Raw genomic sequence first — 25,004 nt, 5'->3', positions numbered from 1 at the left:
CCCTGGAGGGAGAGGGGCATGGCAAACCACTCCAGTATTCTTGCCTGGAGAATCCCATGGACAGAGGAGTCTGAAGGGCTACAGTCAGATACAACTGAAGTGACTTAGCATATACATACAGCTGTTGCACAGCTGTCTCTGAAACCAACCAGTGGTCTATAGCTTTGGTTCCCAACCATTTTGGCACTAGGGACTGGGTTTCAGTTCAGTTTAGGGACTGGTTTAGTGGAAGACAATTTTCCCACAGACAGCAGGGTGGTGTGGTAGTTTCAGGATGAAACCAGCGTGTTACATTGTTTGTGCACTTTATTTCTATTCTTATTACATCAACTCCACCTCAGGTCATCAGGCATTAGATCCTGGAGGCCAGGAACCCCTGAGCTCCAGGAGACTGTAAATGTGTGCTTGTTGGCCAGGAAAGAACAGTCATTTACCCACCAGAGGGCTATCACGGGAGCAGTGGCTGCAAGACAGTGGGTGTTGGCTTATACAGATTTGGACAGATTCACAAGACTGAAATAAGGAGCAATAATTAAAATGCCGGGCTGGATGAAGCACAAGCTGGAATCAAGATTGCCGGGAGAAATATCAATAACCTCAGATGACACCACCCTTAGAGAAGAAAATGAAGAGGAACTAGAGCCTCTTGATGAAAGTGAAAGAGGAGAGTGAAAAAGCTGGCTTAAAGTTCAACATTCAGAAAACTAAGATCATGGCATCTGGTCCCATCACTTCATGGCAAATAGATGGGGAAACAGTGGAAACAGTGTCAGACTTTATTTCTGGGGCCTCCAAAATCACTGTAGATGGTGACTGCAGCCATGAAATTAAAAGATGCCTGCTCCTTGGAAGAAAAGCTATGACCTACCTTGACAGCATATTAAAAAGCAGAGACATTCCTTTGCTGACTGTCAACTACAAACTGGCACTTACCAAGAGCACTGCCAACGACTGAACCACAAAGGCCTTTGCCATCTGCCTCTACGGAGACTGAATCCCATGCTTTTAAAGCTATTGACCTTCAACAACCCCTGAGGGAGTTCAGGGTGGAGTGAGGCACTCTGTGCTACCGGGAATCTGGTGGGACAGGTCTTTAGATAGTTGGATGCTTTTATGAACAGATTTTGTGACCTCAATCCTTGCATTTCCCCATATCTCAGTTCAGTTCAGTAACTCAGTTGTGTCTGACACTTTGCGACCCCATGGACTGCAGCACATCAGGCCTCCCTGTCCATTACCAACTCCTGGAGTTTACTCAAAATCATGTCCATTGAGTCGGTGATGCCATACAATCATCTCATCCTCTGTCGTCCCCTTCTCCCCCTGCCTTCAATCTTTCCCAGCATCAGGGTCTTTCTTTTCAAATGAGTCAGATCTTCGCATCAGGCAGCCAAAGTATTGGAGTTTCAGCTCCAGCCTCATTCCTTCCAATGAACACCCAGGACTGATCTCCTTTAGGATGGACTGGTTGGCTCTCCTTGCAGTCCAAGGGACTCTCAAGAGTCTTCTCCAACACAACAGTTCAAAAGCATCAATTCTTCAGCGCTTACCTTTCTTTATAGTCCAACTCCACACATGACTGACTACTGGAAAAACCATAGCCTTGACTAGATGGATCTCTGTTGGCAAAGTAATGTCTCTGTTTTTTAACATGCCGCCTAGGCTGGTCATAACTTTCCTGCCAAGGAGTAAGCGTCTTTTAATTTCATGGCTCATATCTAGAGAAGCGCTAAATCCCTTCATGGTGACATCAGATCCTCATGACTAACAAAAAACTTTTCGTAAAATGAACGCTTCATGGTATTAAACTCCCCCTTCACCGAAACCTTAATTATTGACTTTCTCCCGCTGCTGCTTTGGAGCAGTCTCTCAGAGCTATCTGAGATGCTGCCTCACGGGCTGCAGTCCTCATTTTACCCCAAATAAAACTTAACTCGCAACTCTCAAGTTGTACATCTTTTTAGTAGACACAACAAAGCTATGGTTTTTCCAGTAGTCACATATGGATGTAGGTATTGGACCATAAAGAAAGATGATGCTTTTGAACTGTGGTGTTGGAGAAGACTCTTGAGAGTCCTTGGACTGCAAGGAGATCAAACCAGTCAATCCTAAAGGAAATCAGTCCTGAATATGCATTGGAAGGACTGCTGCTGAAGCTGAAGCACCAATACTTTGGTCACGTGATGTGAAGAACTGACTCATTGGAAAAGACCCTGATGCTGGGAAGACTGAAGGCAGGAGGAGAAGGGGACGACAAAGGATGAGATGGTTGGATGGCATCAATGACTCAATGGACATGAGTTTGAGCAAGCTCTGGGAGTTGGTGATGGACAGGGAAGGCTGGTAGTCCATGGGGTTGCAAAGAGTCAGACACGACTGAGCAACTGAACTGAATTAAAACAAAGAAACTGCCTAAAGAAGAAGGGACTGGGAACTCAGAGAGGAATGTTAAGTGCTCCACTTAAACATCTTTTTACAATTCAAATACCATCTTCAAGGAGGCAAATACACTACAAAAGTCCCACACAGCCAGCATGTGGCCTCCTGAAGTGGGGAGAAAGCACAGCATAAATGAGTCTGGGGTTAATCCTACGGATTGTGAAACAGAAAATAATGACGTACAATTTCAGTGCAATTTTATAAACCTAAAATGCACTGTTTTATATGAAGCTAAATAACCCATCATTCTCGTTCTCTCTCGACACCCCACCCCCGCCATGCTCTTAGCTTTCCACATCTAATTAAGTTGAGCAAAAAGATAAAATAAAATTAAGAAACAAGGATCAAGGGAAGTCTGGGTTTTTTGTTGTTGATTTAAAAACAGAAAATTCTACTGTATTACTAACTGGGGCAGTTTCATCATCATCATCATCATATTAATGCCAAAGCTCTTTTTTTTTTTCTTTTAACCCCTCCACCCAAGATTTTGAGTCACTAGTACCACATGGTCCCTCCAGAACTGATCTAATCTCTGTATTTTTTTTCTGATAGCAATTGCCCTATGTGCCTGATGGAACACAAAAGGACAGGCCTGGCCACCATCACACCAAGTACTTTAAAACTTTCACGCAGAGAGTTGAGGCAGCACCCACTTTATTATTTGCAACACTGTTGAAGATATAAAGTCCACAGAACCTTCGATTCAAAGTAGTCTTAAATAAAACTGAGTCGCTCAATCATATCCGACTCCGTGCGGAAGACTATGGACCATAGCCCGCCAGGATCCTCTGTCCATGGGATTTCCCAGGCAAGAATATTGGAGTGGGTTGCCATTTCCTTCTCCGGAGAATCTCCTCGACCCAGGGATCGAACCCGGGCCTCTTGCTTTGTAGGCAGATTCCTAACCATCTGAGCCATCAGAGAAGTCTCAATAATAATAAGATCCCTTTAATTCTTATACACTTAATGAAGAGAGTATTTTGATGCTATTAATTACTTGTACTGAACATGACCACCTCACCCCACCCCCCCACCAACCTATCAAAGGCAACTGTCTGGCTCAGTGAGGCTTCTGTTAGGGCAGAATTTGAGTGGGCGGGGAGGGGGGCAAGGTAAGGGGCATAGGATTTCACAGCAGGAATTCCAGGCTTTATTCGGAGAAAAGGCCCTTTTGTAAATCCCTTTAACTTCAGTAAACATATTGAAGCCAAGGAGACTTGCTCATCGAGTTTTACATGGAAAGCAAGTTCTGGGCGAATTCCCTGGCAGTGCAGTTAACTCAGCTGGTAAAGAATCCGCCTCCAATGCAGGAGACCTGGGTTTGATCCCTGGGTTGGGAAGATCCCCTGGAGAAGGGAAAAGCTATCCACTCCAATATTCTGGCCTGGAGAATTCCATGGACTATCCCATGGGATTGCAGAGTCAGACATGACTACATGACTTTCACTTTTAGAGCTGCTCACTTTCACTGCCCAGGTTCCATTCCTGGTCGGGTAACTAGGCTCCCACAAGCCACATGACACAGTCAATGGGTGGGGCGGGGAAAGGAAGTTAGGATCTGACAGGATGAGGATAGGAGGGAGGCCTGGTACAGAGGGAAGTGGGAAAGAGGGGGAGCGGGAATCACGGCAGGAGGTGGGTAAGCATGTCCCAACCTCCCCGGCTTGGCATGTGTGAGGGCGGGGGCTTCTCTCTGCCTCCCGTTTAGGATTCTGGGGAAAGACTGCCTCGCAGCCCACCCCACCAAACCAGGGTCAGTCAGCAAAGTCAACTTTGCTAGAGCAAAGGCAAACAGAACAACGGCCAGCATTTAACTTTCACCTGACTTTTGTTTCCAGAAAATCCTGCCTGGGCGGATGTGGGGTGGAAGTGAGATGCCGGTGGGGGTGGGCAGAAGGCCGCGGGAACGCCTGGGAAGGTGGTGTCACTACAGAGACGGCAGGGGACCAGCCTGCTAGGCTGAGAGCTGGACGAAGGACATGGCAGAGACCCAGCGGGGAGACATGCCTGCAAGGGCCAAAGTGCAGCGGAGCCCGCCAAGAGCCCCACCAGGTGCGACGGAACATGACAAGCAGAACAGGAGCTCCACCAGTGAGAGTTTTCAGCGGCCGGCTCCAGGGAGGGACGCCACCCTCGGCCACCTCCAGCCCAGGCGACGGGCCAGGGCAGCTGCTCCAGGGCGCAGCCAGACAGGGTCCAGAGGTCACCAGGTGGGTCTACACATCCCCTCCACCCCCACCTCCAGCTCACCAGATGCCATCTTAGAGAGAAATGCAGAGGGAGGGGAAATATAAGAATCAGAACACTTCACATGTCTCAAAGTGAGCCTTTACCTAAACGCCACTAAAATTATTACATCACACTAACTGTAGTGGGTTGAACCATGGTTAAGCTCCTCCCCCATTTCCGGACCGGGAGGGGGCTTGTAAGGGCGATTATTACCTACTATTAGAAACGAGGAACTCTTCTCTCTGCCTGTGTGTACGGAAAGTCACCACTGTTTTTTCTCATCCTTATTCTGATTACCCACAATAGGGTGGTGGTGGTGGTGTTCAGTCGCTCAGTCCTGTCCGACTCTGCGACCCCATGGACTGCAGCACGCCAGCCTTCTCTGTCCTTTGCTATCTCCTGAAGCGTGTTCACACTCGTGTCCATTGAGTAGGTGATGCCATCCAACCATCTCATCCTCTCCCGTCCCCTTCTCCGGACTGCCTTCGATCTTCCCCAGCATCAGGGTCTTTTCTAATGAGTCAGGTCTTTACATCAGGCGACCAAAGTATTGGAGCTTCAGCTTCAGCAGCAGTCCTTTCAATGAACACTCAGGACTGATTTCCTTTACAATTGACTGGTTGGATCTCCTTGCAGTCCAAGGGACTCTCAAGAGTCTTCAACACCACAGTTCAAAAGCATCAGTTTTCTTTATGGTCCAACTCTCACATTCTATGGAAAAACCACAGAATAATGAAAACAGTCCCCAATCCTATTTGAGGGAACTGAGCTCCTTATTTAATTTTGGAAGGGCCAGAAGGAGAATCTCTACTAAACCAAACTCTCTGCTGGAGTTCTTTCTTTGCCTGCTTTTGGAAGAAGTGGGTCTTATGAGGAAGGAAGGAACTGACAGGGTTGAGAGAATGAATGTCAGCAAGACAAAGCGCGGTACCATTTGCTTTTGCGTGCTTGGAGCTCTTCTGCTCACCATCCCGGGTCATGTTTTGAGAGGCCAAAGGCATCACTTATTTTGTTTGCTTCTCTAGTCTGATGGAAGGTGCAGATGTTCCAGCAGTCTAGATGACAGGAATGCGGCTCCTTCCTTTCCACCACGCCCTCTTCTAGGATCACAGTGGCCACGGGCTGGGAGGAGCCTTCATTGTTTTGCGCTGGCAAACCTCCCACCTTCTAGAACTGGGATGTTCTGTGTTCAGGGAAATTCCAGCAACGTTCTGTGAGAATATGGGTTAATTAGTCACAGGCTGATGCAACATACTTACAGTGTGGGTTGGGCGTATGTCATGAATGACGGGGACAGACAGGCAGGTTCCTTTCATACAAGGCAGTCAGGCAGCATTATGCTCCACTGTAGGAAACCATTTCCACATCCACTGACTATGTCAAGATCCATTAATTATTTGTAAACCATGAAGCTCTTCAAATTAGGGGCCAGGTGATTCCACTGACTCTGTCCACTGGTTCCTTCATTCACCCATCCACTTACACAGGCACTGAAGTAGCCTTTTTTTCTTTTTTTAAGTAATATTTATTTGGCTGCTTTGGGTCTGAGAGGTGGCACGTGGGATCTAGTTCCCTGACCAGGGATTGTACCCGGGGCCCCCTGTATTGGGAACGTTAAGTCCTAGCCACTGAACCATCAGGGAAACCCCTCATTGAACTAACTTGACTGACACACACTGTGGGACTACGGGGTGATGCGCAGTAGAACAAGACACAGGCCTTGCCCTCAGGAAGCTCGGAGGCCAGCAGCAGAGCACCACACTGTTGAGCCTTAGTTTATTATCAGTACCACTGGTACTGACGAGTCTTAGAAACAGGCCATCTGTTGGCCTAGAGCAAACTGCTAATGAGGTCAGCGTAATAAGACACTCCTGGCACATAGTCCACGTGCTCAAAAAGAATGTTAATTATCTTTCATATCCTCTCTTTACTGATACTCTCAAGGAACTGCTGCCAAAATGTAGCACTAAGCCCAAGTGGCCTGAGGACAAGACAAAATTCTGTTGAGTCCATGCAGGGCTTGTCACTTGAATTTAAGAGGCACCCCAAACTCTTACATCAGCTGAGGTATGACTGCTCTCTTCACAGGCACTGGAGTTCTACAATCAGTGCAAAGACTGCTGAATAATGGCAGGAGACGTTATCATTACATAGAAACACATGGGCAGCGTCAGCCTTTATCATCGAATTTCCTTATCACAAAGAACAAAGCACGTTTTCTATTTAACAACTACAGAATTGAGAAAAAATAAAACCAAGCAATCAAGCAAGTTAGCATGGAAAAATGGAAGACCTAGAAAGCTGGCCTACATCTCAAACATATCGGGCCCTGGACACATTTCTTGAGATTTTTTTGAGATTCAATCCACCATTCGATGAAAACAGGAGGAGGGATTTTCTGCCTCCTCTCAGATTCTAGGAGAAACATTTGTCTTATCTTGTTCCATCCTGAGGAATTTAAGGACCTGAAAAGTCTGCTTATTTATGAGAAAACAGGATGGACTATGGGGAAAGGAAGGAAGAGTAGAAAGAAGAGGAACTCCATCAGGCCCGGAAGCTTCCTGGCTAAATGATGGACATCACAATAGTAAAGAACTCTAAGGGAGACTTCCCTGGTCGTTGAGTGGTTAAGACTACAGGCTTCCGCTGCAGGGGGCACGGGTTCAATCCCTGATTGCGGAACTAAGATCCTGCATGCCGTGGGACATGGGCAAAAAAACAAAAATTGATACCAAAAAAAAAAATCCATGGTAAACACAAAATTTTTAAAAATGAAAACATAAAAAGAACTCTGCTCTTGGACTTCAAGAGTGTAGGGGGTTGTGGAAAAAGATGTCCTTTCTGTTAATGAAATGTACCTTCCCACTCAGCCAATAGCATAGCTAAAGAGTTCCTGTTATAAAATGCATCCCTGATACTATAAATAAGAATTTGTTATATAAATTAAAACCTCACTAAGTTAGAGTTTTGTAAAAATACACCAAAAGCCTCACAGAAATTTCCTTTATAACAAACACTTTCTTCATAGAGTTAGAAGGAGCAAAAGGAGGAGGATTTTCAAAATATTTATGAAAAGTCATCACAAAATCTTCCTTTAAAGGTGCCTATCCACACATTGTTGGTGGGAATATAAACTGGTACACCACCATGTAAAACAGTATGGAGGTTCCTCAAAAAACTAGAAATAACTGCCATATACTCCAGCAATCCCACTCCTGGGTGTACACCTGAATGAAATGGAAACCATTAATTAAAAAAGATGCATGTATCCTCAATGTTCATAGCAGTATTATTTACAATCACCAACATATGGAAGCAACCTAAGTGTCTATCATGAATGGGTAACGATGGTACACATACGCAATGGACACTACTCAGTCCTTAAAAAGGATGAACTTTGCCATTTGCAGCAACAAGGGTGCACCTGGAGGTGAATGCTTAGTGAATTAAGTAGACAGAGAAAGACAAATACTGTACGTTAGTACTCATATGTGAAATGTGAAAATAAAAAATAAAAAAACCAGAAACAGACTCACAGAGAACAAACTAGTGGTTATGGGGAGGCACCTAGGGGCGCCCTCTCATATATTGTACAGCAGAGTGAATATTGTCAATATTTTATAACATTAAATGGTATATAATTGATTAGAATTTTGAATCATTTTGTTGTACACCTGATTTACATAATATTGAATAATATATTATTCAATACAATACTGAAAATCAACTACATACAATATATACAAAATTAACTAAAAAGATATTGAAAATCAACTATATCTCAATTTTTTTTTAAAAGTACCTATTCCCAAACAAATCTTTTTATCTTTCGCAAATTTAGTAGAATGTGAAGTCAACAAATGCCTGTAGATTCAATATATATGCCAGTCAATTCGTACACATTTCTTAAGATATCCATCTAGATTAGCATAAATTACTTTATCCACTAAAACAAAAACATAAGTACATGCCAGACACTGTTATAGAAGCTCATCTCATAGTTCCCCTATGAAGCGCTACAGGAGTCATCCGGGTGTTCCCAAAGCCTCCGATGTGCCTCCTCCCAAGCACGTGGTAGGATGCTCTTCCCAGCCTCTTTAAATTTAGGCATGACCATGAGACTTGCTTTGACTGATGTGATGTTAAGTGGAAGTGAGGTGGCTCACTTCTGGGAAGAGGTTTATAAAAGCCAGCGCAGGATCTGCCAAGTCCCCACCCCGATGCGGTGAGTGGCACTGCCCAAGTTAGTGGATGGAGGCTCTGTTGGCCGACCCAACTCTGCAGAGCCCACAGTGAAGCGTGAAAGTGAAAGTCGCTGAGTCATGTCCGACTCTTTGAGACCCTGTGGACTACATACAGTCCGTGGGATTCTTCAGGCCAGAATGCTGGAGTGGGGAGCCTTCCCCTTCTCCAGGGATCTTCCCAACCCAGGGATCGACAACTCTCAATAGCCATGAACCATGAGTGAGAAATAAATCTTTGTGGCATAAGCCTCTGACATTTGGAGGTTGGTTGTCACTGCAATATAATCTAGCCTATTCTGTCCTATACAAGGTAACAGAAAGATACATACTATTTCTTCTCCGATATTGTATCATTCAGGTTGTTCACTAATCCAGGCCGTTTTCTCCCTACCACATCGTTTGCCTCCTGCTCCCCCATAACTCCCAGAAGACAAGCCATAAAAATCACTATTAGCATTTTAGCATTTTTATAGAATTTAAAATGCTTACATCCCTTTTTTTTTTAATTCTGCTTTAAAAAGTCACTACTGGTTTTCAAAAAACGTAACTCATCCTTGCAAACTATGTAAATACACACAAAAGTAATTCACTTTTGTAAAAAAATTCAAATAATATCTACACATAGAAAGTCTACATATAAAAAGTGAAAAATTGTCAGACCTCTTACTCCAATTCTTTTGTATACATATATAGATTTATTTTTATACTATCCCAAAAATAGTATACATGTTAAATACTTTATTACTTATATAGTAACAGTAATTACTATTACTACTTAATAGTCCACAGACAACTTTTCAGTTAAATAATTGCATTGTATGGCCATCACATAATTTACTTAACCATGTCCCTATTGATGAACATTTTGGCTTGTTCCACATTTATATTTAATTGCAATGCCACAATTAACATCTTTGTAAAATCATGCCATTATCTCAAGAAGGGGTCCTGCTAAGTCAGCGGGTACGTACATTTCACATTTTGACAGATAACACCAAACTGCTCTCCGAAACAATGGTATCAATCTAACAGTACTGCCAACAGTACATAAAAGTGCTTTTTCTCCCTAGAATCTGGGTGAAACTGGTTATTATCAGTTTTTTAAATATTTGCCAAGCTGGGGATCAAAGACATAGTGATTCAGTATTTCTTTTCATTTGCATTGTTTTTTTCCCCCAACTTTTTCAGACTATTTGCTTCAGAGACACGGCTGCTTTTCCATATTTTTTCATTTTTCTAATAAGCTGAATTTTTATTATTTACTTGTAGAAGATTTTATCTGTTATGAATATTAAGACTGTTTCATCTATACTGCAAATATTTTCTCTAAGCCTCCATTTATGGATGCTTCAACATATTAAGTTAATATAATTAAACTTGTAAAAATTCCCCATTATAGTATCTGGGTTTCAAGATACAGTCCTTTACATTAATTCCAAGCTTAATAGGTTAAACACAAGGACATTGCCACAAAGAATAAATTAATAAATGAATCCTCTATAAAACCACCCTGAACTTACTTTTTTATCCTTTTAAATAAATGTGCATATGACCTTTCTGAGTGCTGATGCTTAAATAACATAAACCCACCCAGAAGCAACTAGCACAGCATCTAGTATGCAGTAGGCTTTCCATTAATGTTCATTTATCTTATTTTTCTTGAGTCTCATTAATTTAGGGGCAACATAATCCTCTCAAAATAATTTGAATTATTTTGAGAGGATTCCAATTGTGTTCAGAATTCCAGTTGCGTTCAGCATGTCAACCTGCCCCACCAAAACACAACTGCATTTCCCAGCCTCGTGTACAGCTGGGGGCGGCAGTATGACACAGTTCTGGTTAATGAGATGCAAGCAGAAGTCACTGAACTGAGTTTCCAGGAAGCTCTTTGAAAGAGAACAGGCACAGCTGGTACATGCCTTTTTGCCATCTGCCCTCCTCCTCTTTCTTGCCTGGAAGGCAGACGCAATGCTGGCTGGAGAGCAGCCATCTTGAGACTTCGAAGTGACAAGATGACTAAAGACGGCCACATGGAAAGGCAGAGGTCTGGGTCTTTGACGGCTTTGACCAATCCTGAAACGCCCACTTCTGGACTTCTCACAGTAATAACAAGAGGAAAATAACCCCTTAATTTGTTGGCGACTATGAATGAGTCAGGTTTTCTGTTATTTGCAGCAGGTTTTCTGTTAATACCCAAACTACATGGTGAAGCCGAATACCTTCATACAGATCTTAAAATACTCCCCATTTTCATGGCTCCAGATGGTCTCCTGAAGAGTAGCTACGCTGGTTTGAAGGGAAAGTTCTCCACTCACACGTTTATTTAATTTTAAAAGGAGAAATCAAATCATTAAGCACTTCAAACAGAAGCCCAAGAGGACCCTTAAGGAGAAGCTGATAATCACAACATATGGTGTCACCTGTGCTAATCCTGGTGTTCAGTTACCCTTATCAGGACATCACACAGCTCATCACAGTTGTGAAATAAAGTTTTAAGGACAAAAAGCTTTCCAATGCGGAGGTGGGGGGGGGGGGGATTATACACTGAAGATACTCTTAATAATTATACAAAACTGAATTTTAATTTTTGTCATTAGTAATTAAGAATTTGGGTTCACTTGTAGTTTTAAGTGAAATCAAGAATTAAGAAAATATTCTGGAAGGTGCCCAGTGAAAATCCCACCACTCTCCAAGATCAGATTCTTCAATGTACTATATTTTACTAGATTAGGAAGGCAAAGAACAAGCTGAGGGAACTCAGCCACTTTGCTGAAGAACTGGTCCTATTTTTAGTCTGCTCACTTCAGCTGGCCAGCCCCCCAGCCCCAAGGAAGGAGCCAAAGGGCCAAGAGAAGAGCAGGTTCTGCCCCACCCAGAGGTCCTCAACAGCACGGCCGTCGCTTCCGCCTGAGAAGGAAGGGGAGGAGGGAGACACACACCGCAGTCTCCAGGAGGCAGGGGACTCAGTCACTGCTTCCACCAGGAAAACTTTTCTTTCCTTTTTGTAAGATGGTTTTATTTTTCGCTGTCTTTTTTCAAATAATTTTTTTTACAGTATCTCCTTATCAGTTATCTGTTTAAAACACAGCAGTGTGTACATGTCCATCCCAAACTCCCAGTCTATCCTTCCCTCAACTCTTCACCACTAATAACCATAAGTTCATTCAAGAATCATTTTCTTTTCAAAAATACCCAATCTTCCCCCATCTAAGTGCCTTTCACATGACATTAAATATGCTTTAACTGAATTCTTCAACTGTGAATAAGCTCCTTTCCTCAGATCAGACACTGTCCAGTTTGGCTCTGCAATAAGGACTATACCTCAGGCCACTGATCACTCTCTCTACCCTCTCTACCCCTAAGGGGAAGGGAAGATGAGGGAAGAGCAGGATTGGACGCAGAAAAGAAAGTCCAAGGACAATCTGTAAATGGTAGTGCAAAGAACATCATGAATACGGTCAGCCATACCTTTCCATGTTAACAAATGCCAATACTGCTTCCAAAGCCAGCCAGCCAGCCCCTACTCCCATTCAGTCCAATAGGCTGGTCAATGATTATTTTAATTCCTTTACAGATGAACCATATCACTTCTCAGAATTTAACACAGTTTTTAAAATACCTATCTACAAACTCAGGCAGAGTATTAAAAAAAATTTTTTGAAATGTATATATGCCAAATAGTAAAAAAAAAAAAAATTTACTTTACTTGTAAAAGTTGTTAATTTATAAAGTTTCAATTTATGTCAGCCAAGGTAAGAAGGCAATCACAATATCCATGAGAATTTCAAAGCAGTATTTGTCACAAGTAATCAACCACAAAATAACTAGGAACTATCTAAAATGGATTTCAAACAAAAATATCTAAATTTGGTAATCCAGTTCCCTCCCAACCTGGAGGCAGGGCTGTTGACAGAGAAGCTGCGCATGGAACAGGAAGAGCCCTGGGTGAGGAACCAGAGCACGTGTTTCAATTCTCCCCACTTCAACAGAGAAGTCAGCCGTCTAACGACGATCATCCTATTTAAAGGTCCATGAGTCTCAGTTTCCTTGCCTGTAAAAGGGCAATAAGGATACCAATATCAGGATGTTCTCAAAAAGGGAAATTTATTCTCAGGTAATAAGGCAAGCAGCAGGGCTGCTCCAGGGTTGGTTCATTTGGTAGCTGGTTCTCTCCATCTTTCTCTTCCATCATATTCAGCATACAGCTTATTTTCAGGCTATCTCTGCTTGTAGTCTCGAAACTGCTAGAGCAGCTCCAAGTGGTCACATCCAGTCCACACAAGTAGCAGAAAAACAGAGCTCATTTCTTCCGTGTGTGCGTGCGTGCGTGTGTGTGTGCGCGTGCGTGTGTGTGTGTGTGTGTGGCGGGGGGTGGGTGGGTTGGGGTGAGGATTGTGGGGCTAAGGGGGAGGGAGGGAGGGAGGGAGGGGAAGGGAGGGGCCTTCTGCCAGCAGACCCTCCCTCTCACATCACTGGCCAGAAATGGGTCACGTGCCTCTTTCTAAACCAATCCCTGGCAAAAGCAAGGAACTTACCATAATGGGCTCAAACTGATCAAAATTTAGTTTGAAGTCACAGTGGGGTAGGGGTGAGCACCTGCACAAAATTGGGGTTCCATCAGCAAGAAAAAATGAAGTAGATAACTAGGCGGATAATCAAATGTCAGGAATCCCGTAGTTCACAAGTGCTGTAGTAAGGATCAAGTGATAAAGCATGAAAACCTGTAAAGTATAACATGCTTTTTAAAGAATTATTCATTCAAAGAGAATGTTGTGTATTGAGGAAGTATTGAGGAAGCAGAGTTCCCCAAAATCTCGGATGAAATATACTCACTCAAAATAAAGGGTATTCTTTTTTAAAAAGTCACTACCCAGCAAACAGTAATGACCACAGGGCTTCCCAGGTGGCTCAGTAGTAAAGAATCCGCCTGCAAATGCAGGAAACAAGGGTTCCATCCCTGGGTCAGTAAAATCCCCTGGAGAAGGAAATGGCAACCCCCTTTAGTATTCTTGCCTGGGAAATGCCATGGACAGAGGAGCCTGGAGGGCTACAGTTCAGAGGGGCAAAAGAGTCCAATGCAACTTAGCAGCTAAACAACAAATAATGACCCCCATTCAAATAATAAAATGTGAGGTCTTGAACTACTATGAATATACATACACATTCCAAATACCTGCACGCTACCAATATGAAGCAGCAGCAGTAGGTTTTGCAGCCTATATATATATATATATATATATATACACATTTATATATATACTTCTATAGTTAGTATTTTCTGAGCTTCTGCTGTGTACCAGGTACTACTCTAAGCACTAGGGATAACACAGCAAACAAAGCAAAATTCCTACCTTGTCCATACTTAACTACATAACTATTTCTTAACACAAGCATTCTTCATCATGAACATATGAAATTATCACAACATGCGTGACTATAAATCAATTACAATGGCTTTAGCTTTTGTTGACTTCTCTTACTTTCCATACCACCCAAAACTAAAATCATGAATGTAGGGGGGAAAAAACTGACAGGCTCTCAGCATTAAACCAGATTCCTCTTTGCTGCTCTTCTCCACTCATGAATTCTGGATGAAGGCCAAAAAGCAGAACCACATTTCAGCCATCATTTCTAAAAATGATACTTGCAAAGGGTAGAGCTAAAATGGCATTGATACATGTAGAAAAAAAACAATCAAATACACACAAAATGCAGACAACTGAAGAATCCCAGGAACAAACCTACAAAAGGTATTTTCCATGGTTGTTGTCCATTGAAAGCAGATTTGACATTATATATTTTTCCGGGAATCTTACAAGGATAGTTGGCCTTCCAAACACAGGTGCATGTGTGTGGGTTACATGCAAATTCTATGCCATTTAAAATATATATATTTATTTGGCTGTGCCAGGTCTTAGATGCAATATGTGGGGTCTTTAGTTGCAGCTTGTCGGTTGTAGTTACCTGCCCAGGGATCAAACCCGCGCCCCGTGCACTGGAAGCATGCAGTCTTAGCCATTGGGCAGTCCCTCTGTGGCATTTATACAAGGGATTGAGCATCTGCAGATTTTTGTATCCTCAAGGGTCCTCGAATCAATCCTTCTCGAATGCTGAGGGATAACTGTTAAGTTGTACATTTACACCAATCCTTGCTGCTAGTGCTGCTGCGCTAGGTCGCTTCAGTCGTGTCCGACTCTTTACAACCCTGTGGACTGTAGCCCGCCAGACTCCTCTGATCATGGGATTCTCCAGGCAAGAATACAGGAGTGGGTTGCCATGCCCTCCTCCAGGGGATCTTCCTGACCCAGGGATCGAACCCAGGTCTCTTCCGTCTCCTGTGGGTTCTTTATCACTAGCACCACCTGGGAAGCCCCACCAACCCTTACCAATCCTAATATTCTTTTTTGGCACCCCACTCCAGTACTCTTGCCTGGAAAATCCCATGGACAGAGGAGCCTGGTAGGCTGCAGTCCACGGGGTCTGGAAGAGTCGAACACAACTGAGTGACTTCACTTTCACTTTTCACTTTCATGCATTGGACAAGGAAATGGCAACCCACTCCAGTGTTCTTGCCTGGAGAATCCCAGGGACAGGGGAGCCTGGTGGGCTGCCGTCTGTGGGGTCGCAGACACAACTGAAGCGACTTAACAGCAACAGCAGCATAGTTAATTTACAATGTTGTGTTAGTTTCAAGTATAGAGCAAAGTGACTCAGTTATACATATATGTATATATTCTTTTCTAGATCACAATCCTAATTTTCTGAGAGCCAGATGGCCAAATTTGTTAAGAGTTCTACTTAAGGTAAATGGCAGTAATAAAAGTCAGAATACTGTTTCCCTCTGGGGGCTATAAATCAGGAAAGGGCATACAAGGTCCTTCTAGAGGCCAGGAATGTTCAATTTCTTTTTCTATAGATTTTTTTTTTTAATTGAAGGATAATTGCTTTACAGAATTTTGTTGTTTTCTGTCAAACCTCAACATGAATCAGCCATAGGTATATATATATATATATATATATATATATATATATCCCCTCCCTTTTGAACCTCCCTCCCATCTCCCGTCCCACCCCACCATTTCAGGTTGATACAGAGCCCCTGTTTGAGCTTCCTGAGCCATACAGCAAATTCCTGTTGGCTATCTATTTTACATATGGTAATGTAAGTTTCCATGTTACTCTTTCCATACATCTCACCCTCCCCTCCCCTCTCCCCATGTCCATAAGTCTATTCTCTATGTCTGTTTCTCCATCTCTGCCCTGTAAATAAATTCTTCAGTACCATTTTTCTAGATTCTGTATATATGCGTTGAAGTGAAAAGAGAAGTTGCTCAGTCGTGTCCAACTCTTTGCAATCCCATAGACTGTAGTCTACCAGGCTTCTCTGTCCATGGGATTTTACGGCAAGAGTACTGGAGTGGGTTGCCATTTCCTTCTCCAGGGGATCTTCCTGACCCAGGGATCAAACCCAGGTCTTCTGCATTGCAGGCAGACTCTTTACCCTCTGAGCCACCAGGGAAGCCCCATATATACGTTAGGATACGATATTTATCCTTCTCTTTCTGACTCACTTCACTCTTTATAATAGGTTCTCAGTTCATCCACCTCATCAGAACTGACTCAAATGCATTCCTTTTCATGGCTGAATAATATTCCATTGGGTACATGTACCACAATTTCTTTATCCATTCATCTGTCAGTGGACATCTAGGTTGCTTCCATGTTCTAGCTATTGTAAATAGTGCTGCAATGAACAATGGGACACGTGTCTTTTTCAATTTTGGTCAGAAATGTTCAATTTCTTGACAAGGGTGTTTCCTTTCCAATAGTGCATTTTAACTATACATTTATGTATTAGATGCTTTTCACAACTTAAAAAAAAAAGTTAAAATAACACATATGCAAAAAGTTTAACAGGAAGATAAACATTTCCCCTAGAGAAGGACATGGCCACCCACTCCAGTATTCCTGCTTGGGAAATCCCACGGACCGAAGAGCCTGGTGGGTTACAGTCCATGGGGTTGCAAGAGTCAGACATGACTTAGTCTAAACCATCACCACCATCACACATTTCCCCACCCTTATTCCAGCACGCACTTGCATAAACACACACACAAAGTGACATTCATCCAGGTCGTAATTTAATTGCTTGCAATTATATTTTTAGATAACAGCCAATGAGATTTACTGAAGATCCTTCACTGCAGCATTGTTTGTAACAAAAGAAAGAAAAACATAAGTCTTCTGTAATAGGGGACTGATAAACTATGGTACTGAATAAGGCAGATCACCTCATTCTGATACAAAAATATGTCCAAGACTATAATTAGATAAGCAAGCTGCTGAGTAAGAAATAAGCATGTCTGATATGATCTTATTTGTATCAAAAGGAAAGAATGAATACGGCTACTCCTGAAGTCTTATAAATGGGTAAGAAACTATTAACAGTAGGAATAGCTGATGAAGAAAAATAGGAGATTTTACTTTCTACCCTTTCATTTTATTTGAATTTCTAGCCAATAACCAAGTATTTCTTTAAAAGCAAAAAATTAAATAGACATGCGCATTTGCTGCTGTAACAAATCACTACAACAAACTTAGTGGTTTAAATCAATTCAAATGGGAACTTCCCTGGTGGTCCAGCAACTAAGACTCTGAACTCCCAGTGTGGTGAGCCTGGGTTCGATCCCTGGTCAGGGAATTAGACCCTGCATGCCACAGCTAAAAACTCCCACATGCCACAACAAAGGTCAGAGATCCTGCGTGCTGGCAACTAAGACCTGGCACAGCCAAACAAATAATTTAAAATAAATATTTCTAAATAAAATAAAAAATACATCTTTGGGGGGGGGGGGGCCCTGTTCAGCCCAGCACAGCAAATATACACCAAACTGTCCTTGGAGGATGCCTTTAGGATTTGAGATGTGGGGAAAAGGGAAGGAGGAAGCACTTTAACTCTTACGTGTGTGCTTAGCCGCCCAGTCGTGTCCAACCGTTTGCGACCCCATATACTGTCGTCCACCAGACTCCTCTGTCCATGGCATTTCCCAGGCAAGAATACTGGAGCTGGGTGACATTTCCTACTCCAGGGGACCTCCAGACCCAGGGATTGAACCCACGTCTCTTGCGTCTCTTGCACTGGCAGGTGGACTCTTTATCATTAGCACTACCTGGGAAGCCCCTTTAATTAATGAATTAATTTTATTTTTGGCTGCATTGGGTTTTAGTTACAACTTGCAGGATCTTTCATTGTGGGGCACAGACTCTTCACAGCAGCAAGCACACTTCCCTCTAGCTGAGGTGTTGCAGGCGTGTGGCACTCAGGCTTAGTTGCTCTGCAGCATGTGGAATCTTAGCTCCCCAACCAGGGATCGAACCCATGTCCCCTGCCTTGGAAGGCAGATTCCTTCCCTGGGCCACCAGGGAAGTCCCTCTATATTATTTTAAATTCTGACACTCAGTATGAATTGTTTCTATCAAAAACTGAATATATATACCCTATTTAATCAACTCTATCATCAATCATAGATACATTATTTATGACTGAGAAAGATAAAACACTAACTATGATTTCACTGCAATATGATGGTAGACGGCTGGCAAAAATACACTCAGAAACCCCTCCTATCTCAGTGTCTGTGGCCACAGTCTGTGGTGTGGCTGCCCTTTTCATCAACAGGCAGTCTACTACCCCACTCCCTGACCCTGGGCCTGACTGTGTAACTTGCTTTGGCCAGTGAGACATTAGCAAACGTGGCTCAAACAGAAGCTGCAAAAGTACTTGCAGGTTGGAGCTCCCCTTCTCTCTAGCTGCTGCCTTTCTGTCATGTAAACAAGTCCAGACAGGTCTACCAACCACCCCAGCCAACTCACTGAACCTTATGCAAACAGTAATTGTTACTTGAAACCACTAATCCTGATGTTTAAAGAAAAAAAAATGTGGATCTTCAAGTCAATGAAATACGGTATTTCAGTAAATATTAACACATTTCAGTATAATATCAGTGTATTAGTAGGTGTCTAAAGGGTATGTCTAGGAAGAAAATATACACATTTTAGGGAGCAGGGTTCCTGTATCACATTTTGAATGCTACAGGTCACTTTTACTTATTTTCTAGGTTTTAGTTACATTTCGCATAGTTGAAGTCACTGAATTACATGAACACTGGCACTGCGGGGCTTCTGCTTTCTGCCACAGACTATTAGAGCAAGATAAATTATCTTGTCCATTCAGTGGGAAAGAAACTAACAACCACTAGCATTAAATGGTGAAAAATTACTGCTTTATATGCAGGTAGGTACGCTGAATTATAAATTAAGAGTGACAATGTTGGCAAACAGCTCAATTTTGTTAGCTGAAGTATATAATATTTTATCCCAAAATTGAAAATACAGTGGCATACTGTGAGTTATATTTATTTGCATTTTTTTTTAACCAAAATGATTCCAAATACAAAAGGGGCTCCATGTCCTCTTAACTACAAAACCACATCTACAGGCCTGTTGTGACCATCTTGCTCATACTCCGCTGACATAAACAAGATATATTTTGTTACCAGAAGGTCAAATGACAGTTTGCTAGTGACAGGTGCATCTCCTGCTCTACTGCTTTAGAATCCAGTTTCTGGGTCGTGATAATAACTACCATTTACAAAGTGCTTGTTTCCCAAACGATCCGTTATAATAATACCTGACCCGACTGTATAACTGAAGATAAATAAACAACAGAAGTAACAACTTTACCCCTAGGGAATTTCTTCTCCACTTTGACAAAGAGTTACATAAATTCTTGGGTTATTAATTTGATGCAGAGTTAGTTATTGAGTGCTTGTAATGTGCCGGACACTATGCTTCAGACTATGCCACACACCAAATCTCCTAAATTTTTGAACTGGAGACATCAATTGAATTAACGCATTTTCTTTTCCCAATATCTATTTTTGCTTATTTATTTTGGCGGTGCCAGGTCTTCACTGCAGCGCTCAGGATCTTTGATCGTCGTCATGGCATGCAAACTCTTAGCTGCAGCATGCAGGATCTTGGTCCCCTGACCAGGGATCAAACCCATGCCCCTGCACTGAGAGTGCAGAGTCGAAGCCCTTGTTGGTGCTTAATCGCTAAGTCATGTCTGACTCTGCGACCCCGTGGACTGTAGCCCACCAGGCTCCTCTGTCCATGGGATTTCCCAGGCAAGAAAACTGGAACGGATTGACATTTCCTTCTCCAGGGGATCTGTCCAACCCAGGGATTCAATCTGTCTCTCCTGCATCACAGGCACCAGGGAAACCCCTGAATGAATGCATTTTCTAACATCTAAAAATCCTATCCTGCACCAGAACCTTTACATATAACTCTTTCTGCACTTTAATAATTACGAGCGCCCTACCACATTTCTTATTTGCTCATTAATATCTCTGGCTGTGCTGGGTGTTCGTTGCTGCCACCAGGCTTTCTCCAGTTATGGCAAGCAGGGGCTACTTTTCAGTTGCGCTGGGCAGGCTTCTCATTGCGGTTTTTCTTGTTCCAGAGCAAGGGCTCCAGGGCGCACTGGCTTCAGCAGTTGTGGCTCCTGGGCTCTGGAGCACAGGCTCAATAGTTGTGGCACACGGGCTTGGTTGCTCCATGGCACGTGGAATATTCTAGGATCAGGGATGGAACCTGCATCTCCTGCACTGGCAGGTGGATTCCTCACCACTGAGCCACCAGGGAAGCCCCACACCAACACATTTTAAAATTGATTTTAACCTCGACGAGATGAGTCACACAGCTAGTAAGTGGAGGAGCTGGGATTCAACTCAGGCCGATCTATCTGTCTTTCTTTACCATCCAACGTTGGCTCTTCTTGTCTCTGCCTTGTGCTTTTGATTTATAGTGAGAAGAGAATTGCCTCAATTTATCCTAGAATCAAAGATAAGAACAAACTCATAGAGTAACAAGAGGGGGAAAAAAGTCATCTTGGAAGCTGGCGGAAGGAGAGGAGGAATAAATTAGGGGGCTGGAACTAACAAACACACAGCACTATATATAAAATAAATAATCAACAAATATAGCACAGAGAACTCTACTCAATACTCTGTAATAACCTATATGGGAAAAGAATCTGGCAAAGAATAGATGCATGTATATGCATGGCAAGCCACTTTGCTATACACCCGAAACTAACACAAGATTGGGAATCTACTATATCCCACAGAAAATAAACTTTAAAAACATATTAGTAGAAAACATACTGCAACTGTTCAGGAGAGAGAGCATCCACGGGTTGGACAATTACAAACTCTTCCGGCAGTTCAATATCTGATTCTAAATGAGAAGAGCAAATGAATGAGTTCAGTTGGTTCTAAAAGGCCTACAAGAATTGGGGAAACTTCCTGATGGTCTTCCTGTTTGCCAGAATAATTGATGAACATGAGGGTGGTCCATGACCAATTAAATACCTTTAACTTCTATGCAGAGTACATCATGAGAAACGCTGGGCTGGAAGAAGCACAAGCTGGATTCAAGATTACCAGGAGAAATATCAATAACCTCAGATATGCAGATGACACCACCCGTGTGGCAGAAAGTGAAGAGGAACTAAAAAGCCTCTTGATGAAAGTAAAAGAGAGCGAAAAAGTTGGCTTAAAGCTCAACATTCAGAAAACGAAGATCATGGTCCCATCACTTCATGAGAAATAGATGGGGAAAACAGTGGAAACAGTGTCAGACTTTACTTTTTGGGGCTCCAAAATCACTGCAGATGGTGACTCCAGCCATGAAATTAAAGGATGCTTACTCCTTGGAAGGAAAGTTATGACCAACCTAGAAAGCATATTGAAAAGCAGAGACATTACTTTGCCAACAAAGGTTCGTCTAGTCAAGGCTATGGTTTTTCCAGTGGTCATGTATGGATGTGAGAGTTGGACTGTGAAGAAAGCTGAGTGCAGAAGAATTGATGCTTTTGAACTGTGGTGTTGGAGAAGACTCTTGAGAGTCCCTTGGACTGCAAGGAGATCCAACCAGTCCATTCTGAAGGAGATCAGCCCTGGGATTTCTTTGGAAGGAATGATGCTGAAGCTGAAACTCCAGTACTTTGGCCACCTCATGCGAAGAGTTGACTCTTTGGAAAAAACTCTGATGCTGGGAGGGATTGGGGGCAGGAGGAGAAGGGGACAACAGAGGATGAGATGGCTGGATGGCATCACCGACTTGAAGGACGTGAGTTTAACTGAACTCCGGGAGTTGGTGATGGACAGGGAGGCCTGGTGTGCTGCGTTTCATGGGGTCGCAAAGAGTCGGACACGACTGAGTGACTGAACTAAACTGAGCAACTAAACAACAACAATAAAGCATAAAAGTCCCTGGCCTATACCCATGACTTTAAGAAACCACAGATTTCTAATCCTGATACTAGGATTTAGATTCCCGCATTTGGCCAATCTGGGAAGCCATTCCAAGCAGCAAAGGCAGTCCTGCAGTGCTTTAAGCAGAAGGGGCAAAGCTGGAGGAGGAGGAGGAGTTGTCATCAGTTGAACAGGCTAAAAAATTCAAATGGAGCCCACATGGGGTCAAGGCTATTCCCAAGCTTAAAGTCAACACTGGTTCAAAGAGTACAGCGTGGTTTGCCTAGGCAACGGTCTCATTTGAGATCACAGTAGTTATTTGTCTTCCCACTATCCAAATTTGTCGAAGTGTTGGTACTTCCCTGGTGGTCCAGTGGTTAACTCTGCACTTCCAATGCAAAGGGTGCAGGTTCAATTCCTGGTCAGGAAGCTAAAATTCTGCATACCATGTGGCATGACCAAAAAGAAAAAAAAAAAAAAGTGTTAAAAATCAATCAATGAATAAACAAATGCACCATCCTCCCCTGCAGCTAGGTGGCCTTGTGATCGATTTATGACCACATGTGACACTGAAAGCCAGAGAACCGTCTTCAGTCATGGGGCAACCGTAGGGATGAAAGCCACAGGCTGAGATGGCAGGACGAAGAGAGACAAGGACCACCGATCTCCAGAGGTCTGGTTATGTGAGACGGATCAGCCTACAAACACACCCACGGAGCCCAAAAGGCCCTCATCATTCACAGACCCTGCTGTCCACCAGGAAATGCATAGCTCTTCCTGATATCATTCCTAGTTATATCGACAGTTTTGTAATACCCATACTTAGAGCAGATGAAGAAGGCATCGCACAGATGGAAAAAGGATGTCTGCCCTCTTTTCACTTAATTTGCATTGTCACTTGTTGACTGATCTGCTAGCTTTTCCTCTGAAAAACCAAGTTCAGCCTGCTGTGATGGCCGTGGAGGCTCCTCGCTGGCCCCTCTACAGCTCTGAGGGCTCGTGTAGTGCAGGGAGGATGCGTGACAGGGCTGTGGGGTCCAAGGAACTAGGGGCATGCACATCCCCATTCTGCTGCTTCTCGGCTGCATCTGATCCCTGTCTTTCAACTAAGAGTGAAATACTAGCTTCCTAAAATCATTTGGAGGGTTAGAAAAAGGCTGCGAGAGGGCTGAACACAGGGCCCGGCACATGGCAGGTACTCAGTAAATGTAAACTATTATTCCTTACCATTAATATCCTGGAGTTTTTTCAGCCTCCTCCCTGAAATAGGATAAAGACAGTGTCCTTATGTGCTCAGCAGTCTAGTTTCAAGCCGTTCTTTGAATTTCAGTTCACTAAATATATAACAAAATATACTGTTTATCTATCTACATATATATATATATATTCACTGATCTATCGATACATATTCATCGATCCATCCATATACATTCATCCATCTATCTATACTCATCCATCAGGAAAAAAATCTTTTACATTGCCATGTGTTTTGGAGTTTAGAAATATGGTCACCACATGGGGTCGACCCACCAGTGCTGAAATTTCTCAAATAACAATAGCTTTGTGCTCAGCATTAGTTGTGAAATGTCTACCCAGCCCTCACTTTATATTCACTAGAGGAAAGCAGCAGTCAACATGTCAAATCAGCCAATGAAGCAGTGAGGAGAAATGTCTACCTGAAAGTGTCAAGGGCTGTATACATGAGCAGACCTCAAGGGAAAGAGGGCAGTGAAAATCATGAGAAAAGCAAGAGTCTGAGTTCATCATTCTGCGGCTACCAGGACAACAACCCCACCCACCCTGCTCCACCCAAGCGGTGGGCACATGCTGGATTGCTGACCTTACATCTCCAGCTGAGCGTGCATGTGCAAGCTTAATCTTGTCCGGTTCTTTGCGACCCTATGGACTAGAGCCCACCAGAATGCCTCTGGAATTTTCCAAGCATGAATACTGGAGTGGGTGGCCACTTCCTACTCTTCAGGACCCAGGGATCAAACCCGCAGCTAGGGCATTGGCAGGCGGTTTCTTTACCACTGAGCCACCTGGGAAGCCCCTCTTTGCTGAGACCTGCCCTCTACTCCCCACCCCCAGGCTGCAGCGGTGACTACTACATTCCTGCAGCAGGGCTCTGCTTCTGGGCACAATCCTAGAATGGACAGATGACCTGGCTGGGGACCAGTAAGTCCCTTCCCCAGGAATTCTGGAACTGGGACTGGGAGCCTGACATCATCTCTCTCTGCTCATCTAGGCTATAACATGTAAAACTCAGGAGCAGCTGACAGCCATGTGGACTAAGTAAGAAACACAGGAAGCCAGCGTGAGCAAGAGAAAAGAATGAAGCAGACACAAACCAACCCATGAGCAGCAGCAAGGCTCCAGTCCTTAGTTCCCTTCTTAAAGCCCGAATCCATCCCCGTCCTTGGATTCTGCAAGATACCTGAGCCTCCTGCCAGGTTGATTTCTGTTCACAGTACCAAAAAACGTAAGACACTCCACCATTTGCGTGCGTGTGTCCTAAGTCACTTCAGTCATGTCCGACTGTGTGCGACCCTATGGACGGACTGCAGCCCACCAGATGCCTCAGTCCCTGGGATTCTCCAGGCAAGAATACTGGAGTGGGGTGCCATTTCTTCCTCCAGGGGATCTTCCCAACCCAGGGATCGAACCCAAATCTCTTACTTCTCCTGCATTGGTAGGCGGGTTCTTTACCACTAGTGCTACCTGACAGCTAGTTTCAGAGTGAACCCTATAAAGCATGGATTTCCCTGAT

General features: G+C 43.4%; 1 protein-coding gene and 1 long non-coding RNA gene across 3 annotated transcripts in view; one reads left to right on the top strand and one right to left on the bottom strand.

Annotated features, from left to right (window-relative positions):
- The window catches only part of WDFY2 (WD repeat and FYVE domain containing 2), a 185,122-nt gene that overhangs the window by 143,036 nt on the left and 17,082 nt on the right, over positions 1-25,004 (bottom strand). The window lies entirely within an intron of this gene.
- On the top strand, positions 3,993-7,943 carry LOC138446529 (uncharacterized). The gene is made up of 2 exons (XR_011259386.1): positions 3,993-4,649; positions 6,757-7,943. It is a non-coding gene; the product is annotated as an uncharacterized lncRNA (long non-coding RNA).

Source organism: Ovis canadensis, chromosome 10, assembly GCF_042477335.2.
Source record: "Ovis canadensis isolate MfBH-ARS-UI-01 breed Bighorn chromosome 10, ARS-UI_OviCan_v2, whole genome shotgun sequence".
In the NCBI taxonomy this organism is placed as follows: Eukaryota; Metazoa; Chordata; class Mammalia; order Artiodactyla; family Bovidae; genus Ovis; species Ovis canadensis.
The sequence above is the reverse complement of the archived record's forward strand: the minus strand, read 5'-3'. Positions and strand labels throughout refer to the sequence as shown.